A 17,412-nucleotide genomic window follows, 5' to 3' on the forward strand; every position below is an offset into this window, starting at 1 on the left:
CATAGTCGACAAAAAACATGGACGGAAAAAACAACTAAGGGAAGACAGTTTATGTATAGAAATATTTGTGGTATTTTTGTAAACAAAAGATTGGTCTATTAATTTGATTCATTGACGTGGAGATTGCAAAAAAGTTTTAATTCAGAACCAAAATTTATATGTATTCGATTATTTTGATGATAAGACTAAGTTAGAAGTCAGATATATGATAGTAAATGATTTGCAAAAAATTAAAACAGCACTATAAAAATGTATTGCGTCCGAAGCGCTTTTTTGATTCACCTTCATTTAGAAAGCACAAAGCCAATGATTTATAAGAACCTAAAACGTTGTCAAGCTATATGACCAAAAAGGACTAAAAATAATAGCTTAATCAATCGAGTTTAAACTTTCCCGAAAGTTAAACAGATGTTCGCCTTATCAATTGGAAATACTCAAACCACACTGAAAATATTTTGATGTTGGTAAACAAATAGTTAGGGTAATATCTTTTGAATTTGTTTAAACCACTTAAATTATCCGATTAAATTAATTCGTTTTTGTTTTTGATATACTTTTGGACTTTTTACTTTGGAGCCAAATAAATACAAAGTTGAAGAGCATTGAGGACCAAGCATTCCTTAAAGTTTTGCCAAATACAGCTAAGGAAATAGCACATATCATTTTATCATTTATGGCTCCTGTTGCACTTCAGTGTATCTTAATTCTTAAAAAAAATAACTTTCTTGTCTCTTTCATTTATTTAAACATTCAAGACGAGGAAAACAATTTACCTTTTTATTACTTAAAAAAAACACTTGTCGTACTTTATACAAGTATAGCCATAAGAGGTGCAAAGCATCCTTTCAACTTGTATTGCTTACAAATTTTTCTATCTATAAAACGAGTTCTATTTTATGCCATTGTCCCGTCACGATCTTATAGTATACGCATGTGTTAATAGATTCATAGCAAAAATATGAACTGCAAAAACATATGGTTTATTGAATTTCATAATAATTACTCGGGTATGCAAAATTTAATTTCATATACCTTATCCCCTACTAGGACGCATCCCATCTGCAAATTAAATTTATCCACGATCAGACAGGTAAGGATATTTTCCCGTTAATATTTTTATTCATCAATTATTTCTGTAAGAAAGAATGAAGTCACCTTATCTACATCTTTCTAAGTTTAGTTTACTAAATTAAAAACTTATAAGCTGATAATGTGGGATACTGAGATATTGCATGCAAAGTAATTCTACTTGTTATTTTACATAGTACGAAATCCCACATAGTTATTTAGAAATTCAGACTTTTTCGAGGAAATTTAGTGAACTTTATTTTCATTAATAAACAGTTCGGTATGAAGTTCGACCTACTTTTTTATTTCATGGATCTTAATATCTAAAGTATCCTAAGACATATTTAAGGACTGTCCTAAGACTATCGTAAGACTATCCTTTGATTTGTTTTTAACTGTAAATCAGTCTTTAGATAGACATACTCTATAGTGTCTTGGAACAGTCCTAAGTTTTATTTATTATTTCTATTTAAACGGATTATTTTAATACATTGAAGGAATATGTTCAATATATTTTTATGATTAGAATTCAAATGACAATGCTATAATATCAAATACAAAGAACATGTCAGAATAAATACAAGAAAGTAGGCATGACCACATGTATGTCTACAGATTTTGGAAAAATGCTTTCATATTTAATACCATAAAAGTCTACTGAAATAATGAAATACAAAAGTCGACAAAATTAATAATTTAGTAATTGAAAATTCAAGGTTTACTATATTTCATGGATATACAATTATTACTGAAAATTCTTATAATATCTGTAGCCTTCAGAAGTATCAGTATCAACTTATCGATCATTCATTTCAATAGTTAAGAAGTTAATCGAATGTTTTATTTTTCAATGTTAACTCAGTATCGTGTAACAAAAGGCTGGTCTGATATTAATTTGATTCATAGAAGCTATGTTGGGTTTAGGAAAATTTTTAATTTATCGCCAAAATATATTTGTTTTCCTTTTTTTATAAACAATTAAGTTTGAAGTCATGAATACACAATGAAATGATAATGAAAATAATCTAAACATTAATAGCCACGTTTATCTAAGGTCAACTTTCTTGATCTAGTGAGTCGAATAGATGTACACCTCGCCGTATGAACTATATCAGTATTTAGAATTTGTTGCCACATTTTACAAATCATGTGATGATTTAATCGATACTTGTAATTTTCAGCGAAATTAGTTATTATTGAACTGTATGCTTGTTTTTTTTTGTATAGATTGAACCAAACGATAGCATTTGACTTCGTATTTTGCAGGAAGCGAGGGACCGCTTTAAGTTAAAAGTGTGAACGTTCCTTGCTTTCCCTTGGTATAATTCGTTTCGATCTTCGAATTAAAGACATACATGTATATAGGTTTTAAGCGTTTTAAGTGTGAAAGTAATATTTAAAACGGAAAACTTCTGCAAAAAATGTCTACTGAGATGAAAACGGTTTTCTACACTTGAAAACAATAATCTATATGTGAACTTTATCTAAAACGACTGAACATGTCGATTTCATAGTAGATATATCATAAAATAATTATTATACTTGTATGTCACGAAATTTTAATTAGAATGTTACGTATTTATATCAATTGTTCATTTAACAATAATTATGTATAATGCTAATTACATTTTCGAATGAAATATGTGATTCTTCATCGCCTTAACGTGTGTACGAACTACATACTCAGTGTCAATTTCCTTTATAGAGCGGAGCTTATTATTCTGTAATCTCGGGTTGTCTACATATAAATTTGGAATGTATGACAGATTCAAATGATTCATCCTTCATACAATAAAATATCATCCTTTGTATTGAAGTACATATTTAAAATTAAATCATTTTGGTAGTTGAGTTAACTGAGCAATGATTGCAATAGACATATTCAGTTGTGTATTGTGTTGCAATCTGAACATTCTAAGAACAGTTTTTTTGGTGACTGGCATTTAACAGTGACGCAAGAATGATATATTTGAAATACACACAAACCATAGGTGATTGTTCGTTAAAGTATCATTTAACGAACTAACACGTATCCATTGTACTCAAAATTAACAGTTCCGTTCTTAATTATCCCTTTTATAGTTAACTCAAATACCCACTTAATTCTCTTCTGAAAAAATCACTAACAACAACGATTAATTTGAAGTATACACTTAAGCAGGCAATTATGAAATCCTATTTATTTTATGGTTTACTATGATATATAAGGTGGTTTTATCAAATAAGTCAAGGTATACAGTCTTTGATTAAATCATTTTATAAAGTATCTGTTATGAGGATGTGATGACCTCGAGTTTATTTCTGTGATCAACCACGAACATGAAACAAGTATAAACACAGCGTAATTGAGGATGTACCTTTCGTGTCGATTTAAATTGCGTACTGCGTGGTACTTTCAATCTAAAGATAAAGAACAAAGAAGTTTAAATAGGGCCGAGGATCCTATACTCTATGGGGAAAATTATTCCATTAATGTATTTGTTCATCATTTACCAATAATGGAAGCAGGAAATACAACAAAACAGACGTTTCATATATAATAAGTTGACGTGAAGAGCAAGTATGTCAACTAATGATAGCATATAAAAAAGTATATGTATTTTTCGTAATGATCATATTGCTCGGCGTGTTGTCTTCTATTCAGGTTGAATTGGCAAAAACAAACTGAATGATAAGCGACAATGTCAGTCCCGAGATTTCACTTAGGTGAGACAAAATTGTTTAGGAAATTTACGATTGATTGTAGCTTGTTTAACTTATTTCAGGCACAAAATGTTAGAAAATATAAAAAAGCGAATACATATGAAAATGATTGGGTGAGAAGCGAATCATGAAAAAAAAACATTTTCTAAATTAATCCATTGATTTATTTCAAAAAAAGGGGGGGGGGCATTTTCCTTAAGGTCTCCGAAATAACACAAACACAACCATTTGTAGTTCAAAACATTTTGAAAATTTTCGCGTCTTTTCTTAAAACACATTGTAAGGACCCGCAAAAATGGCTCTGAATGCATTCTTCTCAACTTGACGAAGATACACGGGCTTTGAAAACGGCTATCTAAACATGAATTTAATTACTGTAAATCGAAATTCAACTTCAAAATAGCAGTTTCCACTTTTCAACGCATCTATCATCATAAAGAAAGGATAATAGTGTTCAAACTATCCTTTTTAACTTGCATGAATTTAAAAGCATCAAAGCATTTTCTTTTTTGCTTTTTTACGGACCAGATCATGGGGTTTATTATAGAAAGCGTTTGTTTTAATCCCTTATATTCTTTCATTTTTTATCGACAGGTTTCCAAAGCCACAGTAATTTAAACGTAAAAATATCCATTCGTCTTCATTTTTACATATACTTAGTTTGAGTAGAAATTCACATCCCATTAATGGTAAGAAACGCATTTAAATACATTACCGGTTTGTTTGTTAAAATGGCTCTCACAATCTAAATGATACTTTTGTAACTGTTACATTTGAATTAGTAACTTCTCTCTACTACTAAAACTTTGGCATAGTTATTGTGTCATTTTTCAAAGATCTTACGCAACCTAGTGAAGCACTCGTTTATCCGATAAATAACTTCAGCAAAATGAAATGACAGTTAGTTATTGACTCTAACATACATTTTTCGCATTAGATAAAAAATAGAGCTTACAGTTATTTTATCATTCGACCATATGCATCTTGTGTGTTTTATAATTTAGTTCATATGTTTTGGAGTGTAGTACAGGGTCCATTTCGCTGTTATAGTATACATTACCCGGTATTGATTAAGGGTAAGTTTGAAATAGCCTCCAAGACCGGGGTTTTCTTGCTGCATGGAGTTGTCTTGTGCTGTTTTCTACTCTTTGGATGGGCTGTTGTCACATTGGCACATTGCCATTTCTATTCTCAATTCTATATATCTTAGGAATACTATTTTGTTTTAAATGTAGCTGCATTATTCCACTTAAATATATCAACCCTTGGCGAGCTGAATCTAGCTGTTATTTTCTTATTATTATTTAAGCATTTTCCAGCTTTAAAATGATATGTGCCAATGTTTGAACCATATTTAAATAAACTGTTAAATGTATGATCTGATATCACTCTGAAATCCCCTTTTATTGTCATTATTTTAAATAACTGTATACCAAACTTATATTTTTTTTCCTTTAGTTAAAAGATACCCTTAGATGTATGTGCCATAACCTCTTGAAAGTTTTGCGAACACAAATTTTTATTTATTTTGAGTTATTATGTTTAGATGTAACGTGATTTAAAATCTTAAATAGTTTTTTCAATGGACTCAATCCTAATGCTTTGTCATTTTATTTTGTTTGTTGTTGCACGAACAATCCGACAGGTGCCACATGTGAAGCAGGATATGTTCACCCTGCCGGAGCACCTAAGATGTTTTGAGGGATGGTATTGCTCAGTCTTTAGTTTATAAGGTTGAGTTTTGTATAGTGTTTGTCTTTTGGTCGTTTTTCCTGTTTTGCCATGCTACTTTCAGTTTGATTGGTATTTTCACATCTCTTGTATCGTTTTGTATTTACAATGTTTTTCTCGGAAAAGCAGTGACCATATTTTAAAATTGGCAGGTGTTGTTGTTTATATCAAAGTATCCTTGTCAGTCTTTAATGCACAAGGGAAGTGTTTGAGACCAATTAAATAATCAACCCTGAGCATCGTAATATTACATGTGTGACTCCAGTCAATAAACGGTTATAAGATATAAAGATAAACATATAACACATTTAAGAATGAACGATTACAAAATAAAATAGAATGTGTATTCCGGATAACCATTTAAAAAAATTGAAAATGGAAAGAAGTTGTATGTCAAAGAGACAACAACCTAACCTAAGAGCAGATAACAGCCGACGACCACCAATGAGTCTTCATCGAAGCGAGAAAACCCCGCACCCGGAGGTGGGCCTCAGCTGGTCATCGAATAAAAATGTTTACTAGTTCAGTGAAAATGGACGTCAGACTTAAATACCAACATTTAAATGAGCTTAAATTTTAACTATATCATTTATCATTTTGAACATTGTAACTTTGAAGAAGTGCAGTGCAAAGAGAATTTCATATTTTACTCGCTTTCTCCATTGTATTGCCTTGTACAAATTAATTTTATATTGATAAATAAAAGTATGGTTATACTACTTTATAATGTATCTTCCTTTAAATAAATGAAATATTTTAGGAATCTAAACATTTATGAAGTCATGTGAATGTTTAGAGTATTTCTTAAACTGGATTTTATTTAAACAGTAATTGCTTGTTTTTAGTCCTGAATAATTTTCAAATTCGTACCTAGGCATTTTTTACTTTTTTTAATTCGAGCGTCACTGATGATTCTTTTTGTAGACGAAACGTGCGTCTGACGCAAATAAAAAATTTCAATCCTGGTATCTATTATGACTGTTTTCTAAATGTTTTTAAAAAATACTTATTCTTTTCTAAAATAACGACGCGAATAATGTTTCCTCTCCTTGAATATTATAACTTCAAATGAATAATGTTATTGTATGTTCTATTATTAGCAAAATCGACATAAAATTTAAATTAAATGACGCAAACAGCGCTAATTACTGACTGTATTATTTTAAATTATTGATGATCTGAGTTTGAGATAAACCAATAATATGTTAAACTTCATTATCAGTCTTTTTGTAATCTTTATATTTATTTCATTTTGAATCAAATAATATGTTGCTTCATTTGACATGAAATTAAAATTTTGCATCAAACATAATGTAGTGGGTTGAATGTATATATAGATATATATATAATTCGTATAAACATCAGCCCAACAATGTTAGATATTGTTGGGCTGATGTTTAGACGAATTATATACAGCATGTTATGTCAGTCTTATTTCACCATCACTGCTGGTGATCCGATGGATAAAATCTGTTGTGGAGTCGTCACTTGTTCAGACGTATTTTATATTTGTATATATATAAAGCGATATAATTATCGTTTTAATTGTTTATGTCAATTATCGGCACTCAAATTTGAACATTCTCATTTTCCCAACGGATAAATTTGAATTATAAAAAGTAGGTTCTTAACGACATCAAAATGATTTTAAAGCATTCCCCAACAAAAGTACAGGTGTGATCGATATTATATCTGATATTATCAGTAACATTTATTCCCTCCAGTTTTTGCTGCATTCGATTTCAATTTCCGTACTGGTTGTTTTAATTACTCCAGGTAGAGAATGTAAAGCTTAACGATGATTGTTTCATAGGCATCACGCAGCTTTTACATCTCCATAGTTACCTGAAGAGTTGTTGTTACATGTACATGTCGATTCAGTAATGATATAAAAAAAATTCTGGAATAGAGCTTATTTTAATACCATTTGTACAACATATATATACGTTTGGAACGATTGATAGTATACAGGTATAAAGTAATATAATTTGATTTTGTGATCAAATAAATTTACGTATTTCAATTGGTTGCAAAATATATTGTTGGTGGCAAATGCGCTTTTTCCAAAGCTGATTAAAGTTTTCATGCAAAGTTATGGTAAACTAACAAATGTTCAAACTGTTCTATTAGATTCAACATCCGTACTTGTATTACCTCCTTTATTGCATTAGATATATACGTTATCATTGTCGCTAATCCTTGTGTTGTCTGCTGCCTCCTTATTTTCATTGGATGTTATTTTACTTATAAGTTTTGTGATTTTAAATATTTTGAACTCGAGAATGTCTGAAGTTACAATAATTGCCGAAATGCGCCTCTAGTGCACTTGATGCTATTTTTATATCTACCCTGATTTTTGTTGAGAAATAAAAAAAAACATAGAATATAATTGTGTTCTTAATCCAAAAATATGTACATATGTACTTAAAGGTGTTTTATGATCGAGACTACAGTTGCGGGTCTCGCCGATGTAGTGTTCTTAAGACCAGTTGTTTCCAACAAAATTTCTTTGACTAGGACCACTTGGTCCATGTTATCTATAGTCACTATCGAAGTTTTCATAAACAATTTGGTCAAAGACAAACCAATATTTTGTTTCTGTTTTTTTTTTATTTTTATGGAGGTAAAAAACATACAAAAACATAAGTGTTAGTCAATGATGTACAGATACAAAGACTTAGAAGGAGTTAATTGTAAATTGTAAAAAGTGATATAAAAAAATAGCCTTATTCACAAATTGACTTTGCCTGATGACGTTAGATATAGAAAGAATACCCTAATTCATATGTCAACTTTGCCTGATGACGTTATATACAGAAAGAATAGCCAAATTCATATTTCAACTTTGCCTAATGACGTTATATATAGAAGGAATAGCCGAATTCATATTTCAACTTTGCCTGGTGTCGTTAGATATAGAAAGAAAAGCCTAATTCCTATGTTAACTTTGCCTGATGACGTTATATATAGAAAGAATAGCCTAATGCATATGTAAACTTTGCCTGATGACGTTAGATATAGAAAGAATAGACAAATTCATATGTCAAATTTGCCTGATGACGTTATATATAGAAAGGATAGCCGAATTCATATTTCAACTTTGCCTGGTGACGTTAGATATAGAAAGAAAAGCCTAATTCATATGTCAACTTTGCCTGATGACGTTATATATAGAAAGAATAGCCTAATTCATATGTCAACTTTGCCTGATGACGTTATATACAGAAAGAATAGCCGAATTCATATGTCAACTTTGCCTGATGACGTTATACATAGTAAGAATAGACTAATTCATATGTAAACTTTGCCTGATGACGTTAAATATAGAAAGAATAGACTAATTCATATGTCAACTTTGCCTGATGACGTTATATATAGAAAGGATAGCCGAATTCATATTTCAACTTTGCCTGGTGACGTTAGATATAGATAGAAAAGCCTAATTCATATGCTAACTTTGCCTGATGACCTTATATATAAAACGAATAGCCTAATTCATATGTAAACTTTGCCTGATGACGTTAGATATAGAAAGAATAGCTTAATTCATATGTAAACTTTGCTTGATGACGTTAAGCCTCGGTCACACCTTACCGGATAGCACGAACGGACGACTAACGGATGAAAATAAAAGTTGTCTGTTGACAAAATTGTTATCCGTTGGGAGTCCGTTGATATACTTACCGAATACAACGGACGTGTAACGGATGCTTAACGGACACACACCGGATATGCAACGTACGAGAAACGGACACGTACCGGACAGAACGGATGTCGAACGTACATTCAACAGACGAGTAACGCATAAAACGGAAACCTAACGGAAGCGTACCGCATAAAACGAATGAACAAGATATACAGAAAAATCAAAGGTGACAATAATAATACATGTAAATTGCATTAATATTCAAAATGTTTCTGTGTAACTGGTTTTGGTTTGTTCTTCAAAATTCCGCCAAAGGGCATTGTCTGGCCTGAATAAGAACTGCTTGATTGTGAAGACGTGCCTATACTCTAAGATCGACTATGAATAAAATGAACCTTAAGAAATCTAAAATACCAATAATTGGCATTTCTGATGCGAAATTTTCAATTGGCATTTATCCGTTTCAGATCCGTTCATCATCCGTTTTATCCGTTATACGTCCGGTAGAAGTCCGTTTCTCATTCGTTTAACATCCGTTTTATCCGTTAAATGTCCGGTAGAAGTCCGTTGGTGAATTTATCTTCCAGACCTCCAACGGATGTATAACGGACACGTAACGGATACAAAACAGAAACAAAACGGACAAGTACCGTACAAAACGGATGCCTAACGGACGTTCAACGGACATTTTATTCGTTGGACGTCCGTTCAAAATTTTGAACATGCTCAAAAATTTCCACCGGACAGAACGGACGTCGACGGATAAAACGTACGTTTAACGGACATGCAACGGATATGGACGGACGTCTAACGGACATGAACGGATTGAAAAAAGGTATCCGTTAGGCGTCCGTTCGAGCTATCCGGTAAGGTGTGACCGAGGCTTTAGATATAGAAAGAATAGACTAATTCATATGTCAACTTTTCCTGATGACGTTATATATAGAAAGAATAGCTTAATTCATATGTCAACTTTGTCTGATGACGTTAGATAAATAAAGAATAGTCTAATTCATATGTCAACTTTGCCTGATCACGTTATATATAGAAAGACTAGACTAATTCATATTTCAACTTTGCCTGATGACGTTATATAAAGAAAGAATAGCCTAATTCATATTTCAACTTTGGCTGATGACGTTAGATATAGAAAGAATAGCCAAATTCATATTTCAACTTTGCCTGAGGGAGTCAAACTCTGGATATCAACCTCTAATTGCGTATATTTGCAATTCATCCTTTTTAAATCGTGTTTGTATGTTCTAAGAGTTCATTTATGTAGGGTACTGTGCGTGATTACTGAACATTGTGTATTTATCGACAAAAAATGGCTTAATAAGTACTTACGTTAAGTACTTAAAGTACTTTGGTTTATAATTGTCATTTTCGCATGATGATTTCTTAATAAAATCAAATTATCACGTCTATTAAAATACCTCTAGGAAGATTTAATTAATAATTTGTCAAATATTCGTCATAATATATCCTTTTATAACTGTCATTTTAAAAAAAATGTTTTCTTTTGAACATTACTAGGAATTGTATATGTTTATCCTGTTTGCACTGTTGTATACGTGATCGTCTTTTAAACATCATGTTTCTATATGCTTTTGAAGTTCAAACCATGTTTTTGGTATGCTACTAATTTTGATTATTTAGGAAATGGGTCTTTAAGATAATTGATCTTATTTCATTATAAAGCCTGACAATTACATGTTTTGACATTTGGTGTGCTAATGACGATCGACATATGTTTCTTGAATAGCCTTCATCATGTTTATTTTTACAATGTATCATTTAACCCGGGACATATTATCCACCAAAAGCTGTACCGATGCATTTGTAGCTTAAAACACATAAATTTCCCCGTTTTCACGACACGTGTGTCAAATAAATAAACTCATCATAGATACCAGGACTAAATTTATTATATGCGCCAGACGCGCGTTTAGTCTACAAAAGACTCACCAGTGACGCTGGAATCCCAAAAAGTTAAAAATACCAAATAAAGTACGAAGTTGAAGAGCATTGAGGACCGAAATTCCTAAAAATTTTGCCAAATACAGCTAAGTCAATCTATGCCTGAGGTAGAAAAGCCTTAGTATTTCAAAAAATTCAAAAACTTGTAAACAGTAAATTTATAAATATAACCATATCGATGACAATTCATGTCAGCACACAAAATGCTGACTACTGGGCTTGTGATACCCTCGGGGAAATAAATCTCCACCAGCAGTGGAATCGACCAAAGAAGTTACTCACAAAGTATAACGAAATTTGCATTTATAATATGTTAAACACAAATTTTCGTGTTCGACATGTGTCCTGGAGTTATCTACATTTAGAAAGCTCGAAACATTAGTTAAGAAAGCAATTAATATAAAACGCCCGGCTATGAATGTTTAAAAAAATTGTCAAAAAACAGTCTAATGAAAATTTATCAGATATTTTAGTCCTATTGAATAACTAGTTAACGTGATAATTACACCAACAATGAATGGTTTGTTTCATGTCAGTAATCTGAAGCAAAATCGTCTTTGAAGATAACAGGACCGAGGACAAATACTTCATCGGCAGCAGTACCGACCGAGTGTATTATTTTTGGAAAGAGCTTTATCAAGTATTTTTCTTTTTTTACACTTAAGCGTGTTTCTTTAGAGTTAATGTATGTAGGTTAATGTGCATGATCTTTGAACATTGTGTAATTATTAGCTCATTAATGACTATAGAAGTAATTACAGTAAATACTTGAGATTATGTTAGTTCATTATTTCCAACTGCGCATGCTGATTTTTTTTAATAAAATCAATTTATAACATCTATTAAAGGGGCACTAGCTGTCCAATTCATGTTCACCGATTTGACTCAAATTCTCAAATTTGATTTAAAACCATGTAACACATTTATCCAAATTATTAAAAGTCTAAAATAAACAATTAACAGGGCATGGGTCCGATAATATGTAGCTTCATTTAGTGTGCATTTTAGTCTTGGCGCCATATAATTAACTATCGAGTTGACTTCCGACGACCTCTGATAGTCAACAAAGCGAGATAAATATAAATATAGATATAAATAGAAAGCGAACACGTTCAATTGTATTTTTTTAAATCTGTTTAATTTCATATTATATATTAAAAAATGTATGTCCCTATAGTTTTACTTGTACAAGAATATTTGTTTTTGGTGGATTGAATCATTCAATCAAATGATTTACCTTTGTTTCACTTTCAATGTTCACATTCTCTCATGTGGAAAAAACACGAACACGTACAATTCATGCATTGTCCATCTAGATGTTAAATTAAATTTCACATGAATACGGATTCTAGAGGTCAAATTATTCACTTGCAAGTGAATAATTCATTATCAATGTCTCTTATCTAAATTTGATAAAATCGAACCCTACTGGCTCCTTAAAGCAAATTACTATATTACTATTTCACATTCATTAATGATAGAACAAAAAATCATACTTTATATTTTATGAATCTCGTAGTTAGTGTCCCATTAAGATATCTCTTAGATTTAATTATTTCTTTGTCAAATACTTCACATATTATATCTTTCACGGGTGTAATTTAGTAAAAGTTTTTCTTTTAAACGTTACTAGGAGTTATATAAGTTTAATTTTGTTCTCTCTGTTTTAGATGTGGTCGCCTTTTTAATCATCGTGTCTATCTATGATAATATAACGTTATACGTTTAAACCACGTTATTGATATAATGCGTCTAATTTCGATTATTCAGGAAATGGCTCTTTCAGCAAATTGATCTTATTTTATGAAAAAGAATGATAATTACATTATTGACATTTTGGGTTGTTAATTAAACCTACTTGATTTAAGATAAAATAATTATGATATATAATCATGAACGGTGGACACGTATCTTGAATAGCCTTCATTATGTTTATCGATGCCAAAAGTTTGGAAAGGTAAATAAATTAACCATTTTAGAACGTACCAAAATGAAGAAGGCCTAAACAGGGCATCCAAAAACTGTCTTATTTCAACATTTCCCGAGAGTTTTGCAACCTTTTTTTAGTGCAATTAATAAATTTATAAAGTACACGTTTACTTTAACAGTGTTTTATTTATTTTAACTAGTTCCGTATTCTCATACTCCTTCTGGACACATTATACACTAAAATCTGTTAGGATGCAGTTTTAGCTGAAAACACCTTATTTCCGCCTGGTTTACGACACACGTGTCAAACAAAAAAAAATGTCAATCACAAGGTGTTAGAAAATTTGCCTTCAAATATGGTAGTTTTTATCCAAAAGTCCGTTCCTATGTAGTTTGGCGTTGTTTTTTGAAGCAGTTCAATGGTTCATTTGTTGCGTTGCTTTCCTTTGATAGTCGATTTTGAGTTCCATTAGTTTTGGTTTCTGACCCAGATTTGTTTTTGCTTAATCGATATCCGACTGTTGAACAGCGGTACACTAATATGTCTTTATTAAACAAAAATCGTGAAATACCTATTTCTGGGTGTCCGACATGTGGTTTTTCGGTTTTCTTCATATGGTTCACTCGAGAAAAAAGTTTGGAAGGCTAACAATATAAAACACACGAAAACATTGGCCCCTTTACTAAATTGCCAAAAGCCGTCTAATGTCAAGTAATCAGAGGGATTTGTAGCATTAGTTTAAGTACAAATATAATTTGTGATATTCCAAATTACAAACAAAATAAATATTGTTTCATGCCAGTAATCTGAAGCACTAGGTTCTTTGAAGTTGGTACGATCGAAGAAAATATTCCAATGACAGCAGTAACGACCAAGTGGTATTTTTGTTTTATTTAACATCTTTCTTTTTACATTTAAGCTTGTTTATTAAGAGTTCATTTATGTAGGTTAACTTGCATGATCACCGAATATCGTTTAATTATTCACTCATAAATGGCTATATAAGTACTTATAGTAAGTATTTAAGATTATTTTGTTCATAATTGTCAACTACGCATGTTGATTTCTTTATAAAATCATATTATAACGTCTATTAAAATATTACTAAGTAGATTTGGCTATTCATTTGTCAAATATTCTACACATTTTTTGTTCATGAGTGAATTTCAAAAGATTTTCGTATGATTATATTCTTTAAATTTTGTTCTTATCTGATCCAGCAAGATTTTTAAAAATCTGCAATACCTTTCAAGTTTGAAAAATTCTTTTTTTCTCGGTAAAAAGTAAAATCACAAAAATTTTGTGCAGACTTCCTTGATCGTCGCTTTTTCTCAGAACTAATTTTTACCTGGCAAGAAATCGAGTAATCATCCTTTGAAATTATGTGTTATATTTAGATTATCAATAACATAATATAATGTAACCTCAACATTTTGAAGTATTTACTCAGGTATGCCGAAAATCGGGGTAACAAACTAAAACTGAGTGAAACGCATTAAATGTAAGAGGAGAACAGCGACACAACATTAAAATGTAACACACACACACACACACACACACGCAGAAACGGACTAAACATTAGGCGAAATCCTATGAGAATAACAAATATAACATCAAAACCAAATACATGAATTTGGGATAGATAAGTACCGTGACACGTCTTATAGTAATGTGAATTCACACTCAAAAATAAGAGAAAACAAACGACATGAACCCCATCAACAAATGTAATAAATCAAACTGTTTGATTCGATCAACATATGAGGAAATTAATGATGAATATTAAACATGTACAAAAATTATGTACATACATATGTTAATATACGGAGATGGTGTATATAACGACCTTATATTAGGACCTTTGAGCTAATGTGTTATATAAAGTCAAGTTTGCCTGATTTGAAAACTTAGTTTATTCATACTGGTAATTTCTAGATAAAACGAACAATTCAAAAACATGTCAGTATCAAAGAACTGACCATAGAGAGGCTATATACTTTATTTCTTTAACTATATTACCCAAGTTCATACTTTTTGTTGTATCTTTAAATCATGCTATTCACCTGATACTTAGATCAAGGTTGCAAATAATTGAAGTAAAATTAAGTGTATACCTTTTTAATTAAAATTTTAAGGTTAACGACACATTGATTCGATGGTGTCGAACAAAGAATTTAATAACAGATCCTGCTGATTTTAATGATTGACCAAATGTAACATTAATGACAGTAAAACGTGCGTATGGCAAATAAAAGATAAAACAAAATACCTCTTTAGTTCCTTCTGTCATAAGAAACCAACTTAAGAAAAATACGTGTGGGAACTGTAATTAACGTCACGATTAGCCAAGCTATAAAAACGTTTGAAGATGATATCCTTTACAAATCTTCTTCTTGTTTTTGTGTAACTATTGGCTACCCTTTAATCGATATATAATGTAAAACTACAATTAAAACAATATTTTCTTTTCCCTCGTATACCCAATTAATCCCATTCAGAAAGAGATTTCGATCATTTCCAATAAAAAAAAAGTTAGAAAAAGTCAGTCAGATTGTTGATATGTGTTATCAAATGATTATAGTTCATTTGAACCAAAAATCGTTTAAGTACAAAGAGAGTAAAACCTTAATTCTTTCATCAAAATGACTTAAGAGGCACACGTTTTTACAAGGAGGGAGTACATAACGACATTATATATAGTCAATGATTTCTAAACTTTCAATGAAATCTTTGATATTTGAAAATAATTTGATACGAGTAATGATATGTATGATATAACATCTGAGGTATACCTTAATAAGATACAGATACTATGACACAACAATAGTTAATGAGATAAATTTGCACAACATAAGTTGTTGCTATTTATCATATCTTTTAAGAATTAAATGTTTGCAAAATAGTGTTTTCGTCTATTGCAGAACATTTCAAAAGGTAAATGTTTTGCCATCTACCGACTTTTATACAATTTTTTTTATTCAAAGCTCTAAATCTGGAAAAAGGGTAATATATTTGTCATTTGGAAAATGTCAGTTTGTTTTCAAAATTTAAACTGTTTAAATAATCAATAACATTAAGCTTTTTATTAGTTTTGTAGGTTGACATATACGATGTTTGTCCAAACTGGTCAGTTAATCTTAATTTAACAGTATTGGATAATTGCTTGCGTCTTATAAAATATTAAGTGTTCATATATTTGACAGTCCACAATTATAAAGCACTGATTTTATTTTCTTACACCACGCTATGTTTCCATTACAATTATAAGTAACAAGATTGTATAGAACAACAGGAAGTTTTTTTTTTCTGTTACAAGCTGTGTCCCTCAATTAATAGTTCGTAATTTGATAAGAAATATGTATCGACCAAGTCCTCATATATCATGATGTCAGGTGCAGTTTTTTTTAAAAATAAAGCATTAGTTTACAAAATGAACAAATGAAATGTGTACAAAAAAGTGTACAAGAGCACCGAATTAAATATATAAGGTTTGCTAGTATTCCTGTTTTTGCATATTTTGTCATCATTTGAATATCAATTTTCGCTATAAATGATGATTCTGTAATTTATGCACATGTGCTATAATTGCAAATGAGACAATCACAGACACAAGACTTACTAATATACGAAAGAGTCAATATCCACAGGCTTCTGGTAGTACTCTCTCTTTACGTTTGCTAGAAGTTAATGACACTCCTCTCTATAATTTTTTCCGGTTTCTATATACGTCAAAGCCAGTTTAGATATATGGATTTATATTAGAGTGCATCATGTTCAAAATAACAAACGATATTCTTTGTTATATAATTCACAATGAAGCAAGTAACAACAATTCTTAAAATAATACTTGAAATTATTGACCTCTTTCATTGTTCGAAAGGATGCATATCAAATACAAAAACCTCCACCGATAATCTGAAATATTGAATGTTTATGGATTTCTAATTCATCAAAACACCTTTAGCCTCGAAGTAACTGAAACTGATTTGTATACGACATAACCATGACTTTTAATGTCCATTACACGTCACAAGTACAGATGGTTTTGTTATTATAGAATAGAGGTAAGAAATCATTCGTTAATATTCTGTGTGATTTAGATTTAATGTTTGTTGATGACGTATTGAGTTTAACAATTGGTATATACTTTTTTTAAATAAGCTTTTGAAAAATTTGATGAATCTATTTGTTATATTATTTCAAAATTTCTTATGAGTAAAACAGATGTTTTGCTGAAAAAAAATGGACTTTGTGTTTTTGCGATAACTACGCATGAAAACCATGGAAAATTCAACCGTCTTTATTTGATCATTTGCAAAATGTGAGATAAAAATCAAGACCAACCACCAAGATG

At 30.7% G+C, this 17,412-nt stretch overlaps 1 protein-coding gene across 2 annotated transcripts in view; it reads left to right on the forward strand.

Annotated features, from left to right (window-relative positions):
* LOC143068095 (uncharacterized) overlaps positions 1 to 17,412 on the forward strand; it is a 48,609-nt gene that overhangs the window by 15,375 nt on the left and 15,822 nt on the right. Inside the window, exon 1 of one of the 2 annotated variants that reach the window (XM_076241864.1) lies at positions 16,822 to 17,122. The exons of the other annotated variant lie outside the window; for it this stretch is intronic. The gene's annotated coding sequence lies outside the window, so the exon portion shown is untranslated. Of the gene's footprint in view, positions 1 to 16,821; positions 17,123 to 17,412 lie in introns of those variants that run through there. 2 annotated transcript variants of the gene reach the window in all.

The sequence above is a fragment of the Mytilus galloprovincialis genome, chromosome 3 (genome assembly GCF_965363235.1).
Source record: "Mytilus galloprovincialis chromosome 3, xbMytGall1.hap1.1, whole genome shotgun sequence".
In the NCBI taxonomy this organism is placed as follows: Eukaryota; Metazoa; Mollusca; class Bivalvia; order Mytilida; family Mytilidae; genus Mytilus; species Mytilus galloprovincialis.